Source organism: Oncorhynchus clarkii, chromosome 18, assembly GCF_045791955.1.
Source record: "Oncorhynchus clarkii lewisi isolate Uvic-CL-2024 chromosome 18, UVic_Ocla_1.0, whole genome shotgun sequence".
Taxonomy (NCBI): domain Eukaryota; kingdom Metazoa; phylum Chordata; class Actinopteri; order Salmoniformes; family Salmonidae; genus Oncorhynchus; species Oncorhynchus clarkii.
In genome coordinates this window covers 8,395,671-8,405,670 of record NC_092164.1, presented here as the reverse complement: position 1 = coordinate 8,405,670, position 10,000 = coordinate 8,395,671, and positions in this window count along the sequence as shown.

Genomic DNA, 10,000 nt, shown 5'->3' with positions numbered 1-10,000 from the left:
TGGTGGTAATAGATTCATCTGATGTTTAGATATCTGACTACAGGGATGGTGATATTAGATTAGATATCTGACTACAGGGATGGTAATATTAGATTAGATATCTGACTACAGGGATGGTGGTACTAGATTAATCTGATGTTTATATATCTGACTACAAGGACAGTGATAGTAGTTTAGATATCTGACTACAGGGACCGTAATATTAGATTAATCTGATGTTTAGATATTTGACTACAGGGAGTGTGGTATTAGATTAGATATCTGACTACAGGGACAGTGGTAATAGATTAATCTGATGTTTAGATATCTGACTACAGGGATGGTGATATTAGATTAGATATCTGACTACAGGGATGGTAATATTAGATTAGATATCTGACTACAGGGATGGTGGTACTAGATTAATCTGATGTTTAGATATCTGACTACAAGGACAGTGATAGTAGTTTAGATATCTGACTACAGGGACGGTAATATTAGATTAATCTGATGTTTAGATATTTGACTACAGGGAGTGTGGTATTAGATTAGATATCTGACTACAGGGACAGTGGTAATAGATTAATCTGATGTTTAGATATCTGACTACAGGGATGGTGGTATTAGATTATATATCTGACTACAGGGATGGTGGTATTAGATTAGATATCTGACTACAGGGATGGTGGTATTAGATTAGATATCTGACTACAGGGATGGTAATATTAGATTAGATATCTGACTACAGGGATGGTGGAATTAGATTAATCTGATGTTTAGATATCTGACTACAGGGATGGTGGTTTTAGATTAGATATCTGACTACAGGGACGATAATATTAGATTAGATATCTGACTACAGGGACGGTGATGTTAGATTAGATATCTGACTACAGGGATGGTGATATTAGATTAGACATCTGACTACAGGGATGGTGGTATTAGATTTGATATCTGACTTCATGGACGGTTGTATTAGATATCTGACTACAGGGATGGTGATGTTAGATTAGATATCTGACTACAGGGATGGTGGTATTAGATTTGATATCTGACTACAGGGACGGTTGTATTAGATATCTGACTACAGGGATGGTGATATTAGATTAGATATCTGACTACAGGGATGGTGGTATTAGATTAATCTGATGTTTAGATATCTGACTACAGGGATGGTGGTATTAGATTAGATATCTCTGTAAATATTGTCTCTGTAAATAATGTCTCTGTAAATAATGTCTCTGTAAATAATTTCTCTATAAATAATGTTTCTGTAAATAATGTCTCTGTAAATAATGTCTCTGTAAATAATGTCTCTGTAAATAATGTCTCTGTAAATGAATGTCTCTATAAATAATGTCTCTATAAATAATGTCTCTATAAATAATGTATCTGTAAATAATGTCTCTGTAAATAAAATCTCTGTAAACATTGTCTCTGTAAATATTGTCTCTGTAAATGAATGATTCTACAAATAATGTCTCTGTAAATGAATGTCTGTCATGTATTGTCATGTTGTGTCTTGTTTCTGTCCTTTCCCTTCACCCTGTCTCCCTCTGCTGGTCGTTATTAGGTTACCTTTTCTCCCCCTCTTTCCCCCAGCTGTTCCTTGTCTCCTCCTAACTACCTCGTCACCCCTTTTCCCACCTGTTCCCTTTTTCCCTCTGATTAGGTCTCTATATCTCTCTCTGTTTCTGCTCCTGTCTTTGTCGGATTCTTGTTTGTGTTATTCATGCCTGAACCAGACTATCGTCATGTTTGCTGCAACCTTGTCCTGTCCTGTCGGAATCTGCCGGTCCATCTGAGCCTACGTTTGTTTTGTTATTAAAGAAGCTCTGTTTACGTTAATTCGCTTTTGGGTCCTCATTCACGCACCTTAACAGAAGAATCCGACCAAGAATGGACCCAGCGACTTCGGATCCTCTCCACTCAGCCGTCGAGATCCAGGGAGCGATGCTAGGCAGACACGAGCAGGAATTGTCTGCTGCTCGACATGCCGTTGAGACCCTGGCCACCCAAGTCTCCAACCTCACAGAACAGGTTCACCACCTCCGCCTCGATCCACCGGCCACTTCCAGGGCTTTCGAATCTCCGGAGTCCAGAATCAATAACGCGCCGTGTTACTCTGGGGAGCCCACTGAATGCCGCTCGTTCCTCACCCAGTGTGATATTGTGTTTTCTCTCCAGCCCAACATTTACTCCAGGAGCACTGCTCGTGTCGCCTACGTCATATCTCTCCTTATTGGACGGGCTCGTGAGTGGGGCACGGCAATCTGGGAGGCAAGGGCTGAGTCTACTAACCAGTATCAGGACTTTAAGGAGGAGATGATACGGGTTTTTGATCGATCTGTTTTTTGGGAGGAGGCTTCCAGGGTCCTGTCTTCCCTATGTCAAGGTAATCGATCCATAACAGACTACTCTATTGAGTTTCGCACTCTTGCTGCCTCCAGTGGCTGGAACGAGCCGGCTTTGCTCGCTCGTTTTCTGGAGGGTCTCCGCGCAGAGGTAAAGGATGAGATTCTCTCCCGGGAGGTTCCTTCCAGCGTGGATTCCTTGATTGAACTCGCTATTCGCATTGAGCGACGGGTTGATCTTCGTCACCGAGCTCGTGGAAAGGAGCTCGCGTTCTCCGTTGCCCCCCTCTCCGCATCACTACCATCTTCCTCTGCCGGCTCGGGTGCTGAGCCTATGCAGCTGGGAGGTATCCGCATCTCGACTAAGGAGAGGGAACGGAGAATCACCAACCGCCTCTGTCTCTATTGCAGTTCTGCTGGTCATTTTGTCATTTCATGTCCAGTAAAAGCCAGAGCTCATCAGTAAGCGGAGGGCTACTGGTGAGCGCTACTACTCCTGTCTCTCCTTCAAGATCCTGCACTACCTTGTCGGTCCATCTACGCTGGACCGGTTCGTCAGCTTCCTGCAGTGCCTTAATAGACTCTGGGGCGGAGGGCTGTTTTATGGACGAGACCTGGGCTCGGGAACATGACATTCCTCTCAGACAGTTAAGGGAGTCCACGGCCTTGTTCGCCCTGGATGGTAGTCCTCTCCCCAGGATTCAGCGTGAGACGCTACCTTTAACCCTCACTGTTTCTGGTAATCATAGCGAAACCATTTCTTTTTTAATTTTTCGTTCACCTTTTACACCTGTTGTTTTGGGCCATCCCTGGCTAGTTTGTCATAATCCTTCTATTAATTGGTCTAGTAATTCTATCCTCTCCTGGAACGTCTCTTGTCATGTGAAATGTTTAATGTCTGCTATCCCTCCTGTTTCCTCTGTCTCTTCTTCACAGGAGGAGCCTGGTGATTTGACAGGGGTGCCGGAGGAATATCACGATCTGCGCACGGTGTTCAGTCGGTCCAGGGCCACCTCTCTTCCTCCACACCGGTCGTATGATTGTAGTATTGATCTCCTTCCGGGAACCACTCCCCCCCGGGGTAGACTATACTCTCTGTCGGCTCCCGAACGTAAGGCTCTCGAAGATTATTTGTCTGTAGCTCTTGCCGCCGGTACCATAGTCCCCTCCTCCTCTCCCGCCGGAGCGGGGTTTTTTTTTGTTAAGAAGAAGGACGGGTCCCTGCGCCCCTGCATAGATTATCGAGGGCTGAATGACATAACAGTGAAGAATCGTTATCCGCTTCCTCTTATGTCTTCAGCCTTCGAGATCCTGCAGGGAGCCAGGTTTTTCACTAAGTTGGACCTTCGTAACGCTTACCATCTCGTGCGCATCAGGGAGGGGGACGAGTGGAAGACGGCGTTTAACACTCCGTTAGGGCACTTTGAATACCGGGTTCTTCCTTTCGGCCTCGCTAACGCTCCAGCTGTCTTTCAGGCATTAGTCAATGATGTCCTGAGAGACATGCTGAACATCTTTGTTTTCGTTTACCTTGACGATATCCTGATTTTTTCACCGTCACTCCAGATTCATGTTCAGCACGTTCGACGTGTCCTCCAGCGCCTTTTAGAGAATTGTCTTTTTGTGAAGGCTGAGAAGTGCTCTTTTCATGCCTCCTCCGTCACTTTTCTCGGTTCTGTTATTTCCGCTGAATGCATTAAGATGGATCCCGCTAAGGTCCAAGCTGTCATTGATTGGCCCGTCCCTAAGTCACGCGTCGAGCTGCAGCGCTTTCTCGGCTTCGCGAACTTCTATCGTCGTTTCATCCGTAATTTCGGTCAGGTGGCAGCTCCTCTCACAGCCCTTACTTCTGTCAAGACGTGCTTTAAGTGGTCCGTTTCCGCCCAGGGAGCTTTTGATCTCCTCAAGAATCGTTTTACATCCGCACCTATCCTTGTTACACCTGACGTCACTAGACAGTTCGTTGTCGAGGTTGACGCGTCAGAGGTGGGCGTGGGAGCCATTCTTTCTCAGCGCTCCCTCTCTGACGACAAGGTCCACCCTTGCGCGTATTTTTCTCATCGCCTGTCGCCGTCGGAACGTAACTATGATGTGGGAAACCGCGAACTGCTCGCCATCCGCTTAGCCCTAGGCGAATGGCGACAGTGGTTGGAGGGGGCGACCGTTCGTTTTGTCGTTTGGACTGACCATAGGAACCTTGAGTACATCCGTTCTGCCAAACGACTTAATGCGCGTCAGGCGCGCTGGGCGCTGTTTTTCGCTCGTTTCGAGTTCGTGATTTCTTATCGTCCGGGCTCTAAGAACACCAAGCCTGATGCTTTATCTCGTCTCTTCAGTTCTTCAGTAGCCTCCACTGACCCCGAGGGGATTCTCCCTGAGGGGCGTGTTGTCGGGTTGACTGTCTGGGGAATTGAGAGGCAGGTAAAGCAAGCACTCACTCAAACTCCGTCGCCGCGCGCTTGTCCTAGGAACCTTCTTTTCGTTCCCGTTCCTACTCGTCTGGCCGTTCTTCAGTGGGCTCACTCTGCCAAGTTAGCCGGCCACCCTGGCGTTCGGGGTACGCTTGCTTCCATTCGCCAGCGTTTTTGGTGGCCCACCCGGGAGCATGACACGCGTCGCTTCGTGGCTGCTTGTTCGGTCTGCGCGCAGACTAAGTCCGGTAACTCCCCTCCTGCCGGCCGTCTCAGGCCGCTTCCCATTCCCTCTCGACCGTGGTCTCACATCGCCTTAGATTTTGTCACCGGACTGCCTTCGTCAGCGGGGAAGACTGTTATTCTTACGGTTGTCGACAGGTTCTCTAAGGCGGCTCATTTTATTCCCCTTGCTAAGCTTCCTTCTGCTAAAGAGACGGCACAAATCATCATCGAGAATGTTTTCAGAATTCATGGCCTTCCGTCAGACGTCGTTTCGGACAGAGGTCCGCAATTCACGTCTCAATTTTGGAGGGAGTTTTGCCGTTTGATTGGGGCTTCCGTCAGTCTCTCTTCCGGCTTTCACCCCCAGTCTAACGGTCAAGCAGAACGGGCCAATCAGACTATTGGTCGCATCTTACGCAGTCTTTCTTTTCGCAACCCTGCGTCTTGGTCAGAACAGCTCCCCTGGGCAGAATACGCCCACAACTCGCTTCCTTCGTCTGCGACCGGGCTATCTCCTTTTCAGAGTAGCCTCGGGTACCAGCCTCCGCTGTTCTCATCTCAGTTCGCCGAGTCCAGCGTCCCCTCCGCTCAGGCTTTTGTCCAACGTTGCGAGCGCACCTGGAAGAGGGTCAGGTCTGCACTTTGCCGTTATAGGGCGCAGACTGTGAGGGCTGCTAATAAGCGTAGAACTAAGAGTCCTAGATATTGTCGCGGTCAGAGAGTTTGGCTCTCCACTCAGAACCTTCCCCTTAAGACCGCTTCTCGCAAGTTGACCCCGCGGTTCATTGGTCCGTTCCGTATTTCTCAAATCATTAATCCTGTCGCAGTTCGACTTCTTCTTCCGCGATATCTTCGTCGCGTCCACCCGGTCTTCCATGTCTCCTGTATCAAGCCCGTTCTTCGCGCCCCCGCTCGTCTTCCCCCCCCCCCCATCCTTGTCGAGGGCGCACCCATCTACAGGGTCCGTAGGATTTTGGACATGCGTCCTCGGGGCCGTGGTCATCAGTACCTAGTAGATTGGGAGGGGTACGGTCCTGAGGAGAGGAGTTGGGTTCCCTCTCGGGACGTGCTGGACCGTGCGCTGATCGAGGATTTCCTCCGTTGCCGCCAGGTTTCCTCCTCGAGTGCGCCAGGAGGCGCTCGGTGAGTGGGGGGGTACTGTCATGTATTGTCATGTTGTGTCTTGTTTCTGTCCTTTCCCTTCACCCTGTCTCCCTCTGCTGGTCGTTATTAGGTTACCTTTTCTCCCCCTCTTTCCCCCAGCTGTTCCTTGTCTCCTCCTAACTACCTCGTCACCCCTTTTCCCACCTGTTCCCTTTTTCCCTCTGATTAGGTCTCTATATCTCTCTCTGTTTCTGCTCCTGTCTTTGTCGGATTCTTGTTTGTGTTATTCATGCCTGAACCAGACTATCGTCATGTTTGCTGCAACCTTGTCCTGTCCTGTCGGAATCTGCCGGTCCATCTGAGCCTACGTTTGTTTTGTTATTAAAGAAGCTCTGTTTACGTTAATTCGCTTTTGGGTCCTCATTCACGCACCTTAACAATGTCTTTATAAATAATATCTCTGTAAATATTGTCTCTCTAAATAATGTCTCTGTAAATTAATGTCTCTATAAATAATGTCTCTGTAAATAATGTCTCTATAAATAATGTCTCTGTAAAGGAATGTCTCTATAAATAATGTCTCTGTACATAATTTCTCTATATTATTATATTTTGTTTGATTTTCATCGGGGAGGCTGGGGGAGGCTGAGGGAGGCTGGGGGAGGCTGGGGGAGGCTGGGGGAAGCAGGGGGAAGTTGGTGGAGGCTGGGGGAAGCAGGGGGAAGTTGGTGGAGGCTGGGGGATGCTGTGGGTGGCTGATGGAGGCTGCGGAGGCTGGGGAAACAGGGGGAAGTTGGTGGAGGCTGGGGGAGTCTGGGGGAGTCTGGGGTCGGCTGATGGAGGCTGGGGGGAAGCAGGGGGAAGTTGGTGGAGGCTGGGGGAGTCTGGGGGAGTCTGGGGTCGGCTGATGGAGGCTGGGGGAGGCTTGGGCCAAACACACGTTTAGGAGAGGACATGAGGACTACATCTCAAAGCACATCCTCTCCCCAGGCATGGCTAGTCTGACTGTAACACAATGACTACACCTCAGTACATCTCTCCAGGCCTGGCTAATCTGACTGTAACACAATGAATACACCTCAGTACATCTCTCCAGGCCTGGCTAGTCTGACTGTAACACAATGAATACACCTCAGTACATCTCTCCAGGCCTGGCTAGTCTGACTGTAACACAATGAATACACCTCAGTACATCTCTCCAGGCCTGGCTAGTCTGACTGTAACACAATGAATGTACATCTCTCCAGGCCTGGCTAATCTGACTGTAACACAATGAATACACCTCAGTACATCTCTCCAGCCCTGGCTAGTCTGACTGTAACACAATGAATACACCTCAGTACATCTCTCCAGCCCTGGCTAGTCTGACTGTAACACAATGAATACACCTCAGTACATCTCTCCAGCCCTGGCTAGTCTGACTGTAACACAATGAATACACCTCAGTACATCTCTCCAGCCCTGGCTAGTCTGACTGTAACACAATGAATACACCTCAGTACATCTCTCCAGGCCTGGCTAGTCTGACTGTAACACAATGAATACACCTCAGTACATCTCTCCAGGCCTGGCTAGTCTGACTGTAACACAATGAATACACCTCAGTACATCTCTCCAGCCCTGGCTAGTCTGACTGTAGCACAATGAATACACCTCAGTACATCTCTCCAGCCCTGGCTAGTCTGACTGTAACACAATGAATACACCTCAGTACATCTCTCCAGCCCTGGCTAGTCTGACTGTAACACAATGAATACACCTCAGTACATCTCTCCAGGCCTGGCTAGTCTGACTGTAACACAATGAATACACCTCAGTACATCTCTCCTGGCCTGGCTAGTCTGACTGTAACACAATGAATACACCTCAGTACATCTCTCCAGCCCTGGCTAGTCTGACTGTAACACAATGAATACACCTCAGTACATCTCTCCAGGCCTGGCTAGTCTGACTGTAACACAATGAATACACCTCAGTACATCTCTCCAGGCCTGGCTAGTCTGACTGTAACACAATGAATACACCTCAGTACATCTCTCCAGCCCTGGCTAGTCTGACTGTAACACAATGAATACACCTCAGTACATCTCTCCAGCCCTGGCTAGTCTGACTGTAACACAATGAATACACCTCAGTACATCTCTCCAGGCCTGGCTAGTCTGACTGTAACACAATGAATACACCTCAGTACATCTCTCCAGGCCTGGCTAGTCTGACTGTAACACAATGAATACACCTCAGTACATCTCTCCAGCCCTGGCTAGTCTGCATCCACACACAGGGACTGTAGATGTATTCCCTTTCAGGAGATTTCAAAGCTGGATTTTAGCTCCTCATTGTTGCCATAGTAACTCCTCCTCCTCCTCCTCCTCTTTCTCCTCACACTGGCAGGGTTGTCTGGTCTTACATTCTCCTCCTCCTTCTCCTTCTCCTCCTCCTCATCGTCTTCTTCCCTCTCCTCCTCCTCCTCCTCCTCCTCCCCCTCTGCCTCCTCAGCATCATCTTCTTCCCTCTTTTCCTCCTCCTCCTCCTCATCTTCCTCCTCGTCCTCTTCCTCCTCACACTGTCAGGGTTGTCTGGCCCTACATCCTCCTCCTCCTCATCATCATCTTCTCTCTCTTCCTCCTCCTCTTCCTGCTCTTCCTCCTCGTCCTCCTCGTCCTCTCCCATGGGACTCTGGTGGAAAGTAGCATTGGACTGTATAGGAAATAGGTTGCCATTTGGGATACAACCTCAGTGTCTCAATCTAGAAACCAATTAACACCATTTTAAAGTGATACAGATGCAGGATCTTAATTTGAGCCTGTTTGCTACAGCAGCAAAATAATCCTGCAGGAACAGGAAATGTGAATTGTTATGTGCATTAATGTAGTTTTTGATGCATTTTTCAGAAGGGAAAACAATGCTGAAATGTAAATAAAAGTGGAAATTACAAAAGCATTTTTTTGGACACAAAATGTCCTAAATTCCAGGAAAGTTATCCTGCACCATGTTGATCAAATGAATATCCTACATCTGCAGGAATGACATGTTTTATCACAATGAGAGCGATGGTACTCTCATATATTTCTGCATCGTTAAAATAACACTCTACCGAGGATGTTTAGTTACGATATTTGGATGTTTAGCTCATAACGCGTTTCCTGTCTAAGAGGCCTAGATGGACATGTGTCATCAGTAACCTGCTCTTTGACTCACCACTATGTGTAATTCTACAACAAGGCATGACTCACCCCTATATGTATTTCTACAACAAGGCTTGACTCACCCCTATATGTATTTATACAAGGCATGACTCACCCCTGTATGTATTTCCACAACAAGGCATGACTCACCCCTGTATGTATTTCTACAACAAGGCATGACTCACCCCTGCATGTATTTCTACAACAAGGCATGACTCACCCCTGTATGTATTTCTACAACAAGGCATGACTCACCCCTGTATGTATTTCTACAACAAGGCATGACTCACCCCTGCATGTATTTCTACAACAAGGCATGACTCACCCCTGTATGTATTTCTACAACAAGGCATGACTCACCCCTGCATGTATTTCTACAACAAGGCATGACTCACCCCTGTATGTATTTCTACAACAAGGCATGACTCACCCCTGTATGTATTTCTACAACAAGGGAACGGAGAAGCCGGTTATTATTTTTTTTTAAGAAACTACCAATCCTCCAGGCTTCAACCAATTACCAGGGTGAAAAGAACCCAGCTTCAGCCAAACCTCATTTCTCTAAAGGCATTAAAATCAGGAGCTCAACCGACCCGTCTCGAACTCTAATGAACGCGTCTTATTCGTTTTCCATTCGTATGATTTAAGACTGCTGAGTCGTAGAGACGGTAGAGAAAAATCATCCTTTAATTTTGTTAGTGATATTAAAACCCCATTATAATACTAAACGCTAAATGTGAAA